The sequence below is a fragment of the Dreissena polymorpha genome, chromosome 13 (genome assembly GCF_020536995.1).
Source record: "Dreissena polymorpha isolate Duluth1 chromosome 13, UMN_Dpol_1.0, whole genome shotgun sequence".
NCBI lineage: Eukaryota > Metazoa > Mollusca > Bivalvia > Myida > Dreissenidae > Dreissena > Dreissena polymorpha.
In genome coordinates, this window is record NC_068367.1 from 42,422,722 (window position 1) to 42,442,781 (window position 20,060).

At 34.7% G+C, this 20,060-nt stretch overlaps 2 long non-coding RNA genes across 3 annotated transcripts; one reads left to right on the forward strand and one right to left on the reverse strand.

Annotated features, from left to right (window-relative positions):
• Positions 1-1,806: 1,806 nt before the first annotated feature.
• On the forward strand, positions 1,807-3,159 carry LOC127856194 (uncharacterized). Of its 2 annotated transcripts, none has more exons than XR_008037890.1 (2): positions 1,807-1,945; positions 2,247-3,159. It is a non-coding gene; the product is annotated as an uncharacterized LOC127856194 (long non-coding RNA). The 2 variants fall into 2 exon arrangements; XR_008037889.1 differs by lacking the exon at positions 1,807-1,945 and adding an exon at positions 1,998-2,091.
• Positions 3,160-17,452: 14,293 nt separating this feature from the next.
• Positions 17,453-18,891, reverse strand: LOC127856196 (uncharacterized). The gene is made up of 4 exons (XR_008037892.1): positions 18,826-18,891; positions 18,520-18,601; positions 17,937-18,059; positions 17,453-17,558 (listed from the first exon to the last, which is right to left on the reverse strand). It is a non-coding gene; the product is annotated as an uncharacterized LOC127856196 (long non-coding RNA).
• Positions 18,892-20,060: the final 1,169 nt, after the last annotated feature.

Genomic DNA, 20,060 nt, shown 5'->3' on the forward strand with positions numbered 1-20,060 from the left:
AACGAATGCAAAAACGTATTTCGGATTGTGTGTTTATCATACATAATTGTAATTGTTATATTATATTGGATTATTGTCGTCATTAAGGTAAGCTAGTTGTTTATACTAAATTGATTTACTGCTCACGTTTATTTATTGATTCAATAATTAAACCCTAAATTAATAATGTATTTGTCTCATGATTATCATGTATATTAAAGATATTATCGGATAAATAGAATACCTTGTTAATACCAGTGTGTACTTACATTTATCCGACACGTCTCGGAAAGCCTCGCCGTGTAAACCTTTCTTCAACTCGTCGCACACAATAACATAGATTTATGTCATGAATATCTAAACAACCACACTCGATCTGCACAAAAGACATGCATGTGTACTTCGTATTGATATTTAAACACAATTATTACGTCGTTGTTTATAGATTTAACGCATAACTGTATATTATATTGAATTAATAACGCGTAACTTAGTTTCTTAACAAGATGGAAGCTAGCCTAAGCGCTTTTCATGACGTTACGTCACAATGTTTATCTACACGCGTTGTGTTTCGCAGAAAAAAAATTAAACACAAAATACTCGAAAACTTGATTTTTCCCAGGTATAACGCCTACGCCAACAGGTAGATCGCATTCTTGTCCATATACATGTCAAATTTCAGCAAACGTGTTCGGCCAGTTTTCAAGCGCCACAAATCGCAGTGATTTGCACCAACTTAACGAAACTTAGCCCCCTTTATCATTCGTTCGAATGAACGTCATCAATGATGACGTCCAATACATCACTCATTCCATACTAGAGTTGCGACACCTTAAGGGTTTCGCGGGATGGAATGAGTGGGGAGATGAAATAAAACCTATTTCTTTTTGTGCATTTAATGATGGTAACCAAAGTTCTCGCAAAAATTTAATATACATATCACATGATAGTAACCATAATACTCGCAGACATGCTTATTTTTTCGAAGCCGTTCGATTAGCTACCTTTAAAAGTAGAACTTCAATTCCCATGACTATAATATTAAAAACGTGAAAAGAGCAAACCACTGCAGTGTGTCGGACATTCCCATCTTAAACACTATCGACTAGCATTAAGCCTTTTTCTGTGTCTACAAAATTCTGTGTATTTTATTGAATCATCATTATAGCTTTGCGTTCAAGATAGTGTTGAAATCATTTTGTAATGCAATCAGCGCTTTGATTTTATATTACGAAATGTATTACGCAGTACATTGTGTGACGTCATTTCTGTGACGAAACACAACAGTTTTATTTACACTCTCTGGAATTTAAGGACATGTCGCGGACGTTGTGTTTTAAATCTGTAAACTATTTGTTTAAAGCATCGAACGAATGCAAAACGTATTTCGGATTGTGTGTTCATCATGCATAAATGTAAACATAAATAGGAATACAATACAATTGTGTGGTTTGAACTAAGTTTCGATAAAGACATGGATTAATAAAGGTAAAAGTGCATATCGTTTCAAATTGTTTGTTATAAACTTTGGATTAAAGTAGTCAACTTATTGTTACAAACATTGGATTAATAATGTCATTTAGATAAGCGTGACGTTTATACTTAATTAAGTATTTTTATAACTCTTGTTAAAGCTGAAATTGAGTCATCAAATTTCGCTACAAAACGGTGTCAGTTGCAATAGATATTTAAATGTGCTAGCTACGTTAAATTATTATTATGTTTGATTATTTTTAGCCGGATTTTTTTCGAAAAAATCTCGGCTTATAGATTGATGTTGTCGGGCGGGCGGGGGGGCGGGCGGGCGGGCGGGCGGGGTGGCGGCGTGCTCGAAAATGTTAAAGTTCTTATTTCATGGTATAACTTTGGTATGCTTGGACCTAGAGTCTTCAAACTTGACATGAAGGTTGGCCAGGATTAACAGATGACCACTGGTCATTTCAAGGTCATTCATTTGAAGGTCAAGGTCACTGTGACCTTCAATATAAAAAATGTTAAAGTTCTTATAACTTTGGTATGCTTGGACCTAGAGTCTTGAAACTTGACATGAAGGTTGGCCATAACTAGTTAGTAACCACTGGTCATTTCAAGGTCATTCATTTGAAGGTCAAGGTCACTGTGACCTTGAATGTAAAAATGTTAAAGTTCTTATTTCATGGTATAACTTTGGTATGCTTGGACCTAGAGTCTTCAAACTTGACATGAAGGTTGGCCAGGATTAACAGATGACCACTGGTCATTTCAAGGTCATTCATTTGAAGGTGAAGGTCACTGTGACCTTCAATATAAAAAATGTTAAAGTTCTTATAACTTTGGTATGCTTGGACCTAGAGTCTTGAAACTTGACATGAAGGTTGGCCAGAACTAGTAAGTAACCACTGGACATTTCAAGGTCATTCATTTGAAGGTCAAGGTCACTGTGACCTTGAATGTAAAAATGTTAAAGTTGTTATAACTTTGGTATGCTTGGACCTAGAGTCTTGAAACTTGACATGAAGGTTGGCCAGAACTAGTAAGTAACCACTGGACATTTCAAGGTCATTCATTTGAAGGTCAAGGTCACTGTGACCTTGAATGTAAAAATGTTAAAGTTCTTATTTCATGTTATAACTTTGGTATGCTTGTACCTAGAGTCTTCAAACTTGAAATAAAGATTGGCCAGTACTAGAAGATGACCACTGGTCATTTCAATGTCATTCATTTGAAGGTCAAGGTCACTGTGACCTTAAATGTTAAAATGTTAAAATTGTTATAACTTTGGTATGCTTGGACATAGAGTCTTCAAACTTGACATGAAGGTTTGCAAGCACACTTAGATGACCACTGGTCATTTCAAGGTCATTCATTCTAAGGTCAAGGTCACTGTGACCTTGAATGTAAAAATGTTAAAGTTCTTATAACTTTGGTAGGTAAAAATGTTAAAGTTCTTATTCCATGTTATAACTTTGGTATGCTTGTACCTAGAGTCTTCAAACTTGACATAAAGGTTGGCCAGTACTAGAAGATCACCACTGCTCATTTCAATGTCATTCATTTGATTTCTGTGTAGGTATGTGAAAGCAAAACAATAAATAGTATTATTTCATCTAAGTTTATTTTCTTACATTTGATAATGAAATTGATGGAAACTTCAAACAATATCTTACTAATTTGCTAATAAAAAAATTGAGATCAAACTTTCCTAATTGTCAATTCAAGTTCATATTTGTGACCTTAAATGTTATTGTTGTTCATGTATATGCATGCATTCAAAACATAACACAAGGTTTGCTCATGCCTTGAAAAGTACTTACATTTCATTTTGACCTTTGAACAATATTTCAGTAATTTAAGTATTGCATTGACAAAAACACGAAAGGTACTTTCCTGTCATTTAAATAAAAAATCCGGCTTCAATGCGGTCATCTCCGACCGCGGAACTCTTGTGTTTATTTGTTACGCACTTTATGCTGCTAATGATGTGTTGCTCACGGCAAGCCTCGCCGTGTAAACCTTTCTTCAACTCGTCGGACAAATTCAAGTACACGTGATACTTACATTGTATTTTATTTTTTCTGTGAATTTGATGATGGTCACCAAAGGTATCGCAGAGATTTTAATATACATTAAACTATTTCAATTAATGCTATTTTGAGAAGTCCGTCCCCGCTCTGCCGTTTGTTATTGTTTATATCATACTATTTTGCTGCTCTATATAAACATTTCTCAAAACCGGCTTTCCGTACTTTTATTTTGCATGCAACTGATTGCGCAATTTATGACGTATGTTGTGTGACGTAATTTATTTGTCAACAAAAACAATTTTAAGTTAAATTCTCTGGATGTTTTTAACAGTTATTTATTTGTTTAAAGCATCTAACGAATGCAAAAACGTATTTCGGATTGTGTGTTTATCATACATAATTGTAATTGTTATAAATATTGGATTATCGTCGTCATTAAGGTAAGCGTGTTGTTTATACTAAATTGCTTTGGTGCTCACGTTTATTTATTGATTCAATAATTAAACCCTAAATTAATAATGTATTTGTCTCATGATTATCATGTATCTTAATGATATTATCTGATAAATAGAATACCATGTTAATACCAGTGTGTACTTACATTTATCCGACACGTCTCGGAAAGCCTCGCCGTGTAAACCTTTCTTCAACTCGTCGCACACAATAACACATACATTTTTGTCATTTATATATATATCTAAACAACCACACTCGATCTCCACAAAAGACATGCATGTGTACTTCGTATTGATATTCAAACACAATTATCGTTGTTTATCGATTTAACGCCTAACTGTATATTGCATTAATAACGCGTAACGTCAGTTACTTTGTTTCTTAACAAGATGGAAGCTAGCCTAAGCGCTTTTATGACGTGACGTCACAATGTTTATCTTAGCGCGTGTGGTTTCCCATAAAAAATATTCAAACGCAAAATCCTCAAAAACTTGATTTTTCCAAGGTATAACGCCTACGCCAACAGGTAGATCGCATTCTGGTACATATACATGTCAAATTTCAGCAAACGTTTTCGGCCAGTTTTCAAGACTCCCAAATCGCAGTGATTTGCCTCAGCTTAACGAAACTTAGCCCCCTTTATCATTCGTTCGATTGAACGTCATCAATGATGACGTCCAATACATCACTCATTCCATACACTACCAATCCTAGTCATGATCAGACACTGCAGGATACTCAATTGTAAACGTAGAGTAAATGTCGCTGATCAGCTGATTCCAGCTTGTATGAAGTCCATTGTAGAACTCTCTGATCTGAAAATGGGTAGCATCTTTCTCTATGGTTGGGTATAGAAGTGCACACAAAGTCAGTAAAATGTCACGAGGTCACCTTGAGGTAGAGAAACTATATCATTTCAATGACAAGGCTGGCCAAGCAATTTTTAATGAGGGTTCTGGCTTAAAAATGGCTAAAGTGATATGTCAAAACTTGAAGAGGAGGAATTCCCTTTAGCCTTTCCAGGGTTTGTTGTCGTTCTCAGTAGCCAACAACTTAATCCTTACGACTTAGATACTTATTTTCACGCGTTTGTAGTCCCTTAGAAAGTTAGATTTAATTAAAGACCTTTTTTTCTAGATTTAAGTTTTAAAGGCATCATTTCCAATCCTTAGATACTGATGAGCAGCAAACAGCATAAAACCTGAACAGACTGTGAGTTACTCACAGGCTGTTCTGGTATAATGCTGTTTGCACAAAGCCATTTTTACTTTGCTTTTGAGAGGGGTAGGGTTAAGCAACATGTCATTAGTGCCTGTCCATCCACACAGGAATTTGTCCTGTCTACATCAATATCTTCCATGAAACTCTGTATCACTTGGTTCATCTCCATATCAACCTCCAAAACAGCATGACTTCTTTCATAGCACTGCTGAAACCCAGTGTAGAGTGCTTGCCACAAAAGATCTGCCCTGCCGGTGATTCCAAGTTGTACATACATGTGAGCCTTGTTCTGAGAAAACTGGGCTTAATGCATGTGCGTAAAGTGTCATCCCAGATTAGCCTGTGCAGTCCACACAGGCTAATCAGGGACAACACTTTCCGCCTAAACTTGATTGTCAGTAAGGAGGGACTTCCTGGAAACTAAAAATACCATAAAAGTGGAAAGTGTCGTCCCTGATTAGCCTGTGCGGACTACACAGGCTAATCTGGGACGACACTTAACGCACATGAGTTATGCCCAGTTTTCTCAGAACGCAACTCATGTGTATTTGCCAACAGCATTGAAAACTTTTTGTTGTGCCTTAATTTGTGCTGGGGCTTATTTGTGCATCTTCTTGTTAGTACATCAACGAGCGCACTCTTAGTATGAAATGACTTTTTATATTGTTGAACAGCAACTGACACTTCTTTACCTGTCTGTGCATACCTTTTTTTTCCTTCACTAAATTGTTTCCAGACATTTTCTAACTAAGTCTGAATGGTGCTCAAAGAAATACAGAACGCAGTGCCGTGTTTGTACTTGGCATAGATCTCTTTTGCAACTTTCTGTGCTGCTTTGGTTGTGTTCATTCTCTCCTTGGCAATTTTAAGGTTGTACCGTTTCATGCCTTTGACACTCTGGATTTGAGGGAATATTTTAAGGGTTGGAGGGTGGAAGTTCTTGGAGGTAGAAGCCAATATCAGCATTATAAATAGTTTCACTAGATCTAGTTTTGGACATGTAAATGTGTTTTATAACTTTGGAACTTTGCAATATTTGACTGGTGGAGAAAATGGTTCTCTAAAGATTTTATCTTATGTAATGATGAAAGGGGAAAAGTGGAAAATAAACAACATTATGATTCAGGTTTTTGGTTTGGGGGGGGGGTAGCATCTTAAAAAAGGTACCAACTTCCAATACAAAATATCTCCCAAATGAGCCAATGCACCAGCCCTCAAGTGGGTGTAATTATTTTCTTTTATTTTAATTTTATGTCATTTATCCTCCCTGCCTTATTCATTCTGAAAGTTATTTTTCCTTGACATTGAACTTATTTTGGACTAAGACTTCTTTAAACTATGAATTGATACTGACTATATATATGCTTTCACTGTGGACAAAAGCATTTATTGAACACAGCATACTGTTGTCTTTGTTTTATAGAGATTACTTGTTTGTACCTCACATCATGTGAGCTGAAGATAAAATAAGCCTTTAAAACTGTAATGATTAATGCCACTTAATTGGATTCAAGCAGTTCTTACATACTTCATACAAGAAAAGAACGTAAGTCTTAATGACAGTGAAACCTGATTGGTATTGAGAATCAAAATGTTTTCCTAATCAGTATCTGGGGAAACTGAGGTAATTCTAAATAATTTTTCAGGATTTCTAAAGAACTATGTGTGTGTGATTGTGAAATTTCACAGCGGACTGACCCCTTTCTGTGGAAATTCTTCTGCAGGAACAACTGTTTTATAAGTTCACGGAAATTCACCAATTAAGATAATGATCATTAATAAATCTCATCCATTAGAGGCAGCTTGGTGTTAGTAGCATAATTGTCATGGTAATATGTAGGTCTGTTTTCTGATATGAATCTTTAAAATTGAACAGTCTTATATGAAAAAGAATGATTTGTATATAATTGTTCAGCTTTCCTTTTTTCAGGAAATGCTTGTTTGCTGCAGAAGTTTGTATTACAAAATATAAAAAACCAATGGTAATGTAACACAAATTGTTTGACCCATTTTATTTTAACTAAATATGGCAAAAAACAATTTAGCAACATGATATTCGTTTAAAGGAAGGGATTGATGGGATTCCTTATTTATTTTGGCATCAGTTCATTTCACATTAAATTGTTTTGAACTCCCTTAATCCTTTATTTCTTTCTGAGATGTTTGCATGACAACCAAATTTGTTTCTAAATGCAATATATGATTTCAAAATTTGATAGGCAGATAGGAAATTCTATGGTGCCTGAATGGTCATGGTGATCACACATTCTTCAAATGCTTGTAGATTCTTTGGCTACTGCAAGGATAATTGCCACGTCAAGAAAAAACAGTAAATTTCAGTAGCTGATTAAACTTGCTGACAGCTAATTTGATTTGCAATTTTCCCTAGTGTGACACATTGACATGATATTTTTCACCTTGTCCTGTAATATCCTGCACTATAATGGCCTCCCTTCATTGGCATCCCTGATAATCATGATGGATTGCTCCTTTGCAAGAAAGCATTATTGATCCTTGTTTAACTGATGGTCAGGTAAAAACAACAATAGATATCTCTGACCTTAGGAACTAAACCCCAGTGGGACAGTTGTCAGTAAGTGGAACTAGTATGACAACTAAGTACTGGTAAAGCAGCTGAACCAAAAAAAGGTCAGTGGTTTAACTGACTGCAATGATTTTGACCTAAATTCAGTTAAAAATGGGCACAAAAACTTATATACTCACAACATTTGTTCATGTAATTAAACCAAAATACAACAAAAACAATTTATAAGTCCCTAATTTAGAGTCTCATATTTATTCCCTACCATAGGCGGAGGGATATAGAATCGGCTTTGTCAGTCTGACCATCTGTCTGTCTATCAGTCTGTCGGTCCGTCTTTCACAAAACTTTTTAGGGCTATTTATCATACCACCGCATTGATATCTGCCTGATATAACGTTGCCTGATACAATGCGGGGAATCACGTGGTCAGATTTGAGGAAAATGGCCGCCATTTGTTGGAGAAATTGAGTCTTCAAACTGGTACATCTACCTTATTACTTTCTTTATTTTAATCGGATGACGCCTATCATAAGGCAAGTCGTGAGTGGTTTCAGCGAGTATCAACCATTTTCCTCTGGTTGGTCGGAGTGTGGAGATAACTCATGGAATATTTCGCGATTTCCTGGCTGGCCCTATGATAATCGTTATCCGATTAAAAACAAGTAAGTAATAAGGTAGATGCACTTGTTTGAAGACTCAATTTCTCCATTGAATCGAGGCATCGGCGGCCATTTTCTCTCAAATCTGACCACGTGATTCTCCGCATTGTGATATATTTTTTTATATCATAGTCAACAGGAAGTTCTTATATCAGTCAATGTCTGGAGTTACGTGGAATTTGCAATAAAGCCAATTATTTCTATCAACATGAATCAGGTTCAACAGAACAATTTCATTCTAGTTTAAAGTCATAAATCACAAAAACGTTTATTTTTAAAAAATCACCACAGCCCGCAATACGGAAGTTAAATGACATCATCAATGGGACAATATATCTTAAATATCGATATAGACATTGCACTCGCAAGTGTTGCACAGAAAGTCAAGACAAATGATAACTGTATGCTAATCCTCAACTATTTAAAGAAACGATTTAACACGCTTATGTCAATATTGACACCATCATCAAAATGTCAATTTCAATACATATCTCCATAATGGCCTCTCCAAACTATTCGGTGAAGTATATTCTTCGATTAAATTTGTCAATGCAGTCCATTTCTGATCTCCAATTCAAGATGTTTATAATTAAAGCGGGTGTACTCTTCCAATTCGTAGTGCAAACAACTTTTTTTCTTCATACGATGTTAAAAATAAGCGATTTTTCGTGTCGTCCTTTTGAACGCCGTTGCTACATGCGTGTCAACATGTAAAAGCTGGCTCGGCAAAATCAGCGTACATTTAAAATATAAAAAATGGATTGTCTTGCAGGTTTTTAGGAAAGTGTGGTATGATAAATAGAAAAACAGGTTACTGTCCCATCGTTTTGTTATATATCAGGCTTGGCACGAATAAAATAACGGCTCGGCAAGCCTCACCGTTATATTAGTCTAAGCCTCGCCTGATATATTACAAAACGATGGGACAGTTACCTTTTATTCTCTTTATCTCGGACAGTATATAAGATATTGACATGAAACTTCATAGGTGTATAGATATCAATGAGGAGAAGTGCCATGCACAAGAAACATAACCTTACACTTAAGATACCATGCAAAATTTTATCTTAAAACTTCATTGGTGTATTGATTTTAATGAGAAGTGCCTTACTTAAGGACCATAACCCTTCTTTTTATGCCCCCCTTCGAAGAAGAGGGGGTATATTGTTTTGCACATGTCGGTCCGTCCGTATGTCAGTCTGTCCACCCGATGGTTTCCTGATGATAACTCAAGAACGCTTAGGCCTAGGATCATGAAACTTCATAGGTACATTGATGATGACTCGCAGATGACCCCTATTGATTTTGAGGTCACTAGGTCAAAGGTAAAGGTCACGGTGACCCGAAATAATAAAATGGTTTTTCGGATGATAACTCAAGAACACTTATGCCTAGGATCATGAAACTTCATAGGTACATTGATCATGAATCGCAGATGACCCCTATTGATTTTCAGGTCACTAGGTCAAAGGTCAAGGTCACAGTGACCCAAAATAGTAAAATGGTTTCTGGATGATAACTCAAGAACACTTATGCCTAGGATCATGAAACTTCATAGGTAGATTGATCATGACTTGCAGATGACCCCTATTGATTTTCAGGTCACTAGGTCAAAGGTCAAGGTCACAGTGACCCGAAATAGTAAAATGGTTTCCGGATGATAACTCAAGAACGCTTATGCCTGGGATCATGAAACTTTATAGGTACATTGATCATGACTGGCAGATGACCCCTATTGATGTTCAGGTCACTAGGTCAAAGGTCACGGTGACCTGAAATAGTGAAATGGTTTCTGGATGATAACTCAAGAACGCTTATGCTTAGGATTATGAAACTTCATAGGTACATTGATCATGACTTGCAAATGACCCCTATTGAATTTCAGGTCACTAGGTAAAAAGTCAAGGTCACGGTGACTCAACTAAGAAAAATGGTTTCCGGATGATAACTCAAGAACGCTTACGCCTAGGATCATGAAACTTCATAGGTAAATTGATCATGACTCCCAGATGACCCCTATTGACTTTCAGGTCACTAGGTCAAAGGTCAAGGTCACGGTGACCTAAAATAGAAAAATGGTGCCCGAATGATAATTCAAGAACGCTTATGCCTAGGATCATGAAACTTCATAGGTACATTAATCATGACTCGCAGATGACCCCTATTGATTTTCAGGTCAAAGGTCACGGTCACGGTGGCCCGAAATAGTAAAATGGTTTCTGGATGATAACTTAAGAATGCTTATGCCTAGGATCATGAAACTTCATAGGTACATTGATCATGACTCGCAGATGACCCCTATTGATTTTCAGGTCACTAGGTCAAAGGTGAAGGTCACGGTGACTCAACTTAGAAAAATGGTTTTCGGATGATAACTCAAGAAAGCTTACGCCTAGGATCATGAAACTTCATAGGTACATTGATCATGACTTGCAGATGACTCCTATTGACTTTCAGGTCACTATGTCAAAGGTCAAGGTCACGGTGACTTGACGCAGTAAAATGGTTTCCGGATGATAACTCAAGAAAGCTTACACCTAGGATCATGAAACTTCATAGGTACATTGATGATGACTCGCAGATGACCTCTTTTGATTTTCAGGTCACTAGTTCTTAAATAATGGTTAGTGCCCTTTGTTGTCTTTGTAAGGTGGAACTTTTCAGGGCTATTATTATGTCACATGCATTACAACACTCCAACATGAAACTTCATGGGAGTGTAGAAATCAATAAGAAGAAGTGTCATAACCCTACACTTTCTTAACTAAGAGTAACAGCGCATTGTTATTTTGTATGATGTAACTTTTCAAGGCTATATCTCAGATACCCTATAAGATTTCAATATCAATTACTTCATGGGTGAATAGATATTATGATGGAGAATGCAATGCATACAAACAATTACCCTACATTTATTTATGATTATACTGTATATCAAGGGACTTGCACCCATTCCTTAAACAAAAGTTATTTTGTGGGGCATATCAATTCCACGAATTTGCTTGTTGTATTTAACAACCATTGGAAAGTTGTTGTTTGACTTTTGCATTCATATTGTTTTATTGTTGGAACTAGTTTGAAACTAGTAACTATCTGACAGACGTAAAGTGTGAGCAATGTTTGCATGATAAATAATGTCTCCCTATCCATCTCTGTCAATCGGTGCTCATTTGTTGTAGAAATGAGACACATAATTACTTGATTTATGTCTTTTTGTTCCAAATAATTCTTTAGCTTAATTAAGTGACTTTTGGCATAAAGAGCTTTGACATTGCTTAAAGACCACATTTGCCTTTTAGTTTAATTAGAAACTTTCTCTTAATGAAATGCCAATCAAATGAAGCTTGAATTTACAGAAATTAGGAAATTTCCTTGAAATCAAAATCCAGAGTCTGGTGAAGTATCATTTTCATTTTACAAAGCAAAAGAGGAAATGCATGTTGAGACTTTAACCTGAGGAAGACAGCCAAAAATGCATGAGGTTGTTCTGACACCATGCACGTAAATAATCTTTACGTACTTAGTAGAACAAATTAAATTAATTACATTTGATTTTGGTCATTTTTTATAAGATAAAAATGTACTCCCATGAATTATAGAAGTCTTACACCCAAAATATTGGAAAATTCCTGCATATAGAAGTGAAATATTCAAAGAGATTGCATGGTTAAAGCATTTGCAGTTGACTAATTATGAAATACATGTGACATGTTAAACATGCTAGTTGCATGGTGGTAGTGATCACACAAATGATGCCATTTACACATAAAGAAGACCTGATGTTCTTGATAATTGATGCACTGTGACATACAGCAACAATTGAATTCAGATAATATTTTTAAAGTAGAGTAACCATAATTTTGTCAAATAATAATATTGTGCAAAAACACAAGTAGAAATCTTATAACCACAAACAAACAAACATGAAAGTAAACTAACAATATGGTCTTTATTCATGATTTTACCCCTGTTGGCTGTGCAAAATAAAAAACTTACAAAGATCAACATCATGAACAGTTCATGAACTCACGGCGTTGGGATGTTGTGTTCAAGAAATAATTAATGAACTCTATACCATGACTGAAAAAGAGTTTACAAGTATGACACATTTCTTGAGTTCATGAACTGTCAACACCCTATTGAAATGGTTCATGAGCAGTAAATGAACTCTTAAAAAGGGGTTCATGAACCTCCATCCCTGATGATGCAATAAAATCCCATCTGCGGACCTCCCATGGTGCTTGGTCAATGTGCTTTATATCTCTGACCTCATAACTACAAAATCTTAGGTGGGAATAACAAATGTCACAATGTTATTCAACCCAATTCATCTTTTCAGATACCAACATGTCCTTACTATGACTGTTATGGGCACTTGTTGAACATGACTTGTGTATTTGCATGAGATCCTCAGATGGGATGGTGGTCTTGACTCAACATTTGTTCCACTTTAAAGTCCCATTCCTCAGAAAATTATTACATTCATTTCATATGGGCATAATTCTAAAAGGATAAAAAGCATTTATTTTACACACATTGACAAATATTTTAGGTCAGTTACATTTGAATGATAATATATTATCTTGTAAATTAAGTAATTGATATTCGTCCTTCACATATATATTCAAATTTTTCTAATAATCATTTTAATGTTCCAACAATTGTGACAAAATTTACCACAATTTTAACATGGTATTTACAGAATTAAATGGTAATATTAAACTTCTGCAAATAAATTAACAGTTACAAAATAAATTATTGATAAGTCAAGTAGTACAGTCTCTTATATATCCGTTTTTAAAAATATTTCAGGGCTGTTTCCGGGCTATAACTGTGTTAATATATACTTCAGATTATTTATGATTATAAATGGAAGTCAGACAGTTATGGCTTATTATCTTGAAGAAACGTAGACAAATACTGAAATGATGTTGAAATATTGTTATTATTTTAACATGTTTGTTAGCGCAATATCATGTTGGTAGCAAACAATTTACAATAAAAGTCATTTTTTGACAGATTTACAATAATTATTATGTCAGCAAGCCATTAACAGATTTTTGTGGCTAATAACATGTTAAAATATGAATCATCCACCTGTTTGTTTGACATTTATATATATATGTAAGATTCCTTAAAAAATCACATTTCCTGAGTGTTGTTATACATATTCTAATTTGTGCATAGCTTTAAAAAAAAATGAAATAATCATTTTTTATGTTCCTGAAGGCGGGCATATAGTGATCGCATGTCCGTCTGTCTGTCCGTCTGTCATAGGCACACAAATGTTGACCCCTTTGACCTTTACCTTGAACTTAGGGTCCGCATTAAGGTTTCGAAATCTGCATATAGGTTTCGAAAAAGCGTTTTTCGGGGGCATATATGTCTTCCTATGGAGACAGCTCTTGTTATTACCTAAAACAATATAAATAAAAAGTCAACACAAACTGGAAGGCTGTTTACAGCAAAGTTAATAGTTATTATAAAACTGTGATGTGTGATTTTGAAAGTTTTTCTTTAAATTTAGATTTACAATTATGTTTTTTTTTCCTAAATTGAAACAATGACTAACAAATCTCAGTGTGTAGCCAAGAACCTTGTCAGATTTTAATTGGACTGAAGCAAAGTTTGCCCCTTTCCCTTAACCCTTTACACCATAGATACATATTTTGACGCATTTGTAGTCCCTTAGAAATTTAATTTTAATAAAAGGCCTTTCTTACTTAAGATTCAAGTTTTAAAGGCTTCATTTCCAACCCTTAGATACTGATGAGCAGCAAACAGCATAAAACCTGAACAGACGGCGAGTCACATTTTTTGTTAAGTCTGCTTTTTGATATTGAAAGAAACTAACCACAAAATTTTAATGTTCACAAAAGGGCTTGTTGCTTGTAACACTTCGACTCTCTATCTCAAAGATAATGTAACTTCTGTAATTTCATCACTGAAAATGTAGTTTTACAATACCTTTGCAAATCATGTTTACCATGTTGTCAGACAGCATGTTGCATGTAAGACCCATTTCAAATTTGGGCATTTTACAGTTTGTTGGGAATTTTACTTCATTGTTCATCATTCATTTAAAAAAAATATAAAAAATATTCATTCATGTGGAAAAGGCTAATTCACACTAGGAATGTCCTGTGCCCATTGGATACAGGTTGTAACTTCTATGTTGTTACATAAGTCGTTCACACAAATGTCTTACGGTAAGCTTAAAAATGTGTCTCATAAATTCATGTGTTTTTTCTCTGTGCACTCAATACCAAATCCTCACAGTATTTGAACCTGTGGACTGTGTGTTCATGCAAAGTTTAGAGAAATATTACCATTAAAAATTGTGTTATAAGTATGATCTTGATATTTTAAATAAGGGTCGAAAAATGGCGCAACAAAAAATGCACAATCCAAGGATGGAAATGAATTGTCAATGATAGTATTTAATCTTTTTTGCTCCTGTTATGTACCCTTAATCTTTGTACTTTTATGGATTGACACATACTTATTGTATGCCTAAAGTTAAAAAAAAGTTTCCCTCTAAGTTTTTAATGTCCAGAGAAAATAAGTGGAGTATCTCTGTCCGGTAAAAAAGGGATGGTTTTAATCCTCCGATTTTTAAATGATCGTTTTGATACTTGATTGTTGAGCAATTTTTTCGAAAATTCTATCAAATTTTCACTTGTCCATCCTTGCGATGGGAAAACACAAACAGTTCAATTAGCAACTGCTGCTTTATTGAATGTTTTTCTGGGAAAACGTTTCATATCACAAAAAATCCATGCTTTGTTGAATCAGTACTATTCCTTGAGGAATAATATTTATAATAATAATGCACTTATCTTAAATTACATCTTTTTGCGAAGTACACATTTGGAAGGCTGCGAAATTGGAAAGCTAATAATATGTTGCTAATAATTGATAAGAAAATGGAATAGAACCCATCAAAACAAGATTTTGGTGTAGAAACCAGATGATTTATTGAGATTTGTATGTCAGATTGGCAATAATTTTCCCAGATAAATAATTACATTATCCTGAATGAATTTGTTGTACTCGTAAATTGGAGACTAAACAGTGACAAATGAGTTTTAAGTTTGTGTTTTGGAAGTTTGGAAGGCTATGAAGTCAGCAATAATTGTTTGAATCATAAAAATGGGAATTTTTATGCATAATTAAGTAACATTTATCAATTACCCACTGATTATTTAATAGTAGTAAAGTGTGTTCAGTACCTGGCACTGAATTAATTGGCATGCTGTATGTAAAGCTAAAATTATGAAGCTCATATTTCTTACACAAGTTGCACTTATTTACAGCCTGAAGTAGGATGGCCAAATACTGGTACTATTAAATACTGGATGAAATGCACAAAATTAATAATTTTCCAAAACATCTTTAATGATATTGTTTATTCTTGAAAATGTATCTCCTGTACTGAACTAGAAATACCACTTTTGATAAGAAAATTCATACAAAATGATATCTATGATGTTTTTTTATGACCCCAGATCGAATGATCGGGGATATATTGTTTTTGGCCTTTCTGTCTGTCATTGTATGTGTGTGCCTGTCTGTCCCAAAACTTAACCTTGGTCATAACTTTTGCAATATTGAATATTATAAGCAACTTGATATTTGGCACACATGTGAATCTCATGGAGATGCACATTTTGAGTGGTGAAAGGTCAAGGTCATCCTTCAAGGTCAAAGGTAATTTTTAGTTCAGCTGTTTTCTTTGAAAACCCGGGGTATTGTCAAAGCCAGTCCGTCCGCCGTACACATCATGCTAAAACCTTATATAAATTGGCTCTAAAATCAAAGTGCTTCCTCCTACAACTTTGAAACTTCATATATAGCTGCTGCAGGACCTTGGTGAGTTCTACATGCCACACCGATTTTTGGGTCACTAGGTCAAAGGTCAAAGTCACTGTGACCTCTAAAAATATATAAATAAATACTAATTTAAAACTGCACCCGCAGTCAATCGTTGGTACCCACTATGCAGTGCTCTCGTTTTCTAAAATAGCTGCCGTGTGGCTTCAAAGCGCAGTTACAAGGGGGCATTGTGTTTCACAAACACAGCTCTTGTGTTTTTTTTTATTTCAATAAGCATATATAGCCTCTTTTCCTGTATATTGAGCCACTAGTTCTTCTTTAATTTAGATATCTTGCACTTTCCAGCCATATCAGCAAGAAAGTTACTAGCTTTTATATTGTATTAATATTTATATACCTCATGTTTGCTTGCTGCAAAATTTCTTACCTGGATGACATTATTACAGATCCACGAAGAAAATTTGCCGGGAGAAATGTCGAGGTATATATAATAAAGTGTATTTTAATACAAATTTACAGCGCTACCTTTTTACGGATTTTACTGGAAAGTGAGTGTCATTTAAAAATAAAACAAAAGTAATAAAGGGTATAAAAAGGCGAAAAATAATTGTCTTGGAATGTACAACGCCATCTTGACTATCACATGATTACCCCCACTGACGAAGTGCTCAAGGTGAGCTATTCCCCTGCGAAGATTTTTAGAACTGTTCTATAACATTTCTAGAATTGTACTGGAACTAATGACTAGAAGTGTTCTGGAATCATCCTTAAAATGCTCTAGAACGATTTAGAACAGTTGTTGAACGTTAAATGAGAATAATTTCTAGAACAATTTGTTCTGAAACAGTTCTGAAGGTTTGTTCTAGAACAATTCTTGAACTATCGTTCTAGAACTATTCCAGAATTTTTCTTGAATAAATTTCCAGAACTGTTATAGAATTGTTCTAGAAATTTTTCTCATTTAACGTTCAACAACTGTTCTAGTCTAAGAACAATTCTTAAACTATCGTTCTAGAACTATTCCAGATTTTTTCTTGAATAAATTTCCAGAACTGTTATAGAATTGTTTTAGAAATTTTTTCTCATTTAACGTTCAACAACTGTTCCAGAATGATTCTAGAACATTTTCAGTATGATTACAGAACAGTTCTAGCCGGTGTGTTCCAGTACAATTCTAGAAATGTTTAGAACAGTTTCGAAGGGTTGCTTCAAATAAGTCTGAAACAAATGTTCTAAAACAGTTCTGAAAATGTCCGTAAACAGTTCTTTTCAATCTCTTCGGAGGCATCTGATGGGATCAGGCTCTTCTGTGTACAAGCAACTTGTCACGAGGCTCTGTAGGAGTTTGAGCACTTTGCTCTGAAATCATTTAGATAACAAATGTAGTCACATCTTAAACTAAACAAGAAGTCTAAATGATCCAGCTGGACAGTATTACAAATATAGACATAACGTCTTTTTATTTAGTCAATATTGAGTGTACTTATTATCAAAGTATTCAAACAAATTATTACACATTTGATCACAACATTAGTATTTTCAAATTGAGAATGCTTCAATACAGCAAACCTTGTAAGTAAACTGGTGATGGATAACACAATTTGACATTCAGCACCAACTTAAATACGAACGCAATATATTCAAGACACTGTTGCAGGTTTTTATGATTTGAATATAATACTGGATTTTATATATTTCTAAGGGATTTAAATAAAAAGTATTAGACAATCAACATACTACTGAGATTTTGCTTTGCAGCATTGTTCGTCAGGTCAATCTCTTCGGAGGCATCTGATGGGATCATGCTCCTCTTTACAGGCAACTTATCACGAGGCTCTGTTGGTGTTTGATCACTGAACTCTAATATCATTAAAGAAATGTGTTGAAAACCAAACTTGATCATTGTGTCATGCGATCATGAATACTCTTTTTTAGTCCATCAAATTTCACATTTGGAAATTCTGGCTAGTCTGAGTAGTTACTCATACAAACAATTAGCTAATGTTATCGAACGTTTGTTCATCAGATTTTTTTTTTCAAATAAATTCACTCAACCCTGGCTAGTGAGTGAGTGTGAAATTGGATAACTGTGAACAATGTGTTCATGTTTCATTTATAACAGGGAAAAAATCATATATCTATAGGCAGTGTTGACCAACTGATAAAAAAATACTTAAAATAACACTTATTCAATGGAGGCAAATTGAATTTCTTGAGTCTCATTTAAGTGTCCAACTCACATTCATAAATATTAAAGCCTGTAATTTTGGACTGCCTGTCTGTCACTGAACTGTGAACATGCCTTGAAAATAATACCTACCTTGAGTTTTTTTCCTATCTTAAGTTGCCTCGAAAGCATGCTTAGGCGGTCGCTTTGCTTGCTTTAAGAGAAACCTCGTCATCTGTAATCAACAGTATATACAAATTTTAATATTATTATTATGATAATATATTTATTTACAAGATTATTTTTCGTTATCCGAAAATATGATTGCCCGAACCTGTACTATTTACAACAAATTGTTTAACAATGATCAGGAAGACCCCTTAACTTTAATATTGATTTATTTCAATACTTTGTGTTTTTTATCAATACACAGTGTTATAAACAGTAAGTGAAATATACTTGCTCTACGGCGATTGAAATATGGACAATTTTTAGGGGACATTGTTAACCGAGACACCGCCTCGTCAAATAGGTCCGCGTTGAGCGAACTGAAATATCATTTTGCGGTATTATCCGGCAGAATTTTATTAACATTAGTGACAAGGCGGGCTTAACGCTTTCAGTCATAAAAAAGTGTTCACCCCATTTAAGAACCTTTTAGATTGGTACCAAAAAGTTTGGCTATCAAACGAATTTACCTACGATGGATTTCACTGATCACCGCATCGTATGTTTGTTTTTTGGTAAGTGGCTTTGATGAGATCTCCCTCCTGGTAGTGAGCAACATCTATTTTGGGTGCGACTACATTTTGTGGTTTGATAAAGCTCATTACGCGATTGAACAAGAAAATAACGCCTGCCATTTAAAAAAAGCGCGCTTATATGCACCCGACTGTTTTTCGATATTGCTGCTCCGCTGACAGTCTACGTAAATAAAATAAAAAACCAGTCAGCTCTGTTTTGTGAATTTTGGCCAATGAAATTATCTCTTACATTTGGGGTTAGGCTGGGTAGATTTTCAGAGACCCGTATGCTGCGGTGCTGAAATAAGCTTTGGAATTTAATTTTCCAACTTAAAATTAATCCCTCCTTACTAAATTCATATCTTCATGTTAAGTTAAATGACACATCAAAAGGAAAACCATCTTCATGTATCGGAAAATGGTAAGTACCAGTGCTTGATATGTGATGAAGAATAATCAACCAGACAGAGAGTTCTTACGATGCTGTCCGGTAATCTTGCGCAGTTAAGGGTAAATTGGTTTAAAAACATGTTCTTTTATAAATTGGCAACATAATATCTAAATTTATTATGAAAATTATAAGTTCATGTGCTTATTAACACAAAAATATCTGATTAATTCAGTGAAGAACTGTCCGATTTGATTTCAAAACAAACATGACTCACCTCATTTTCAAACTATCACAGTGTCCGGTAATCTTGCGCACTTTGTATAATGACCTCGTTAAGGCAAAATTGTAGACATATGGTGTCCAATTATTGACAAAAAACATTCCAGAAAAATATTTTAAAAATCAGTTTGCAAAACCATTGAAATTAAATGTGGATTTCTAGTGCAGTTTTTGTTCACTACAAATCAAAAAAAATATAATCACTTATAATAGTGGACAATTTCAACAATGTAATAAAAAAGTACCGGTATGCGTGAAAAAAATGCATAACAGGTTTGATA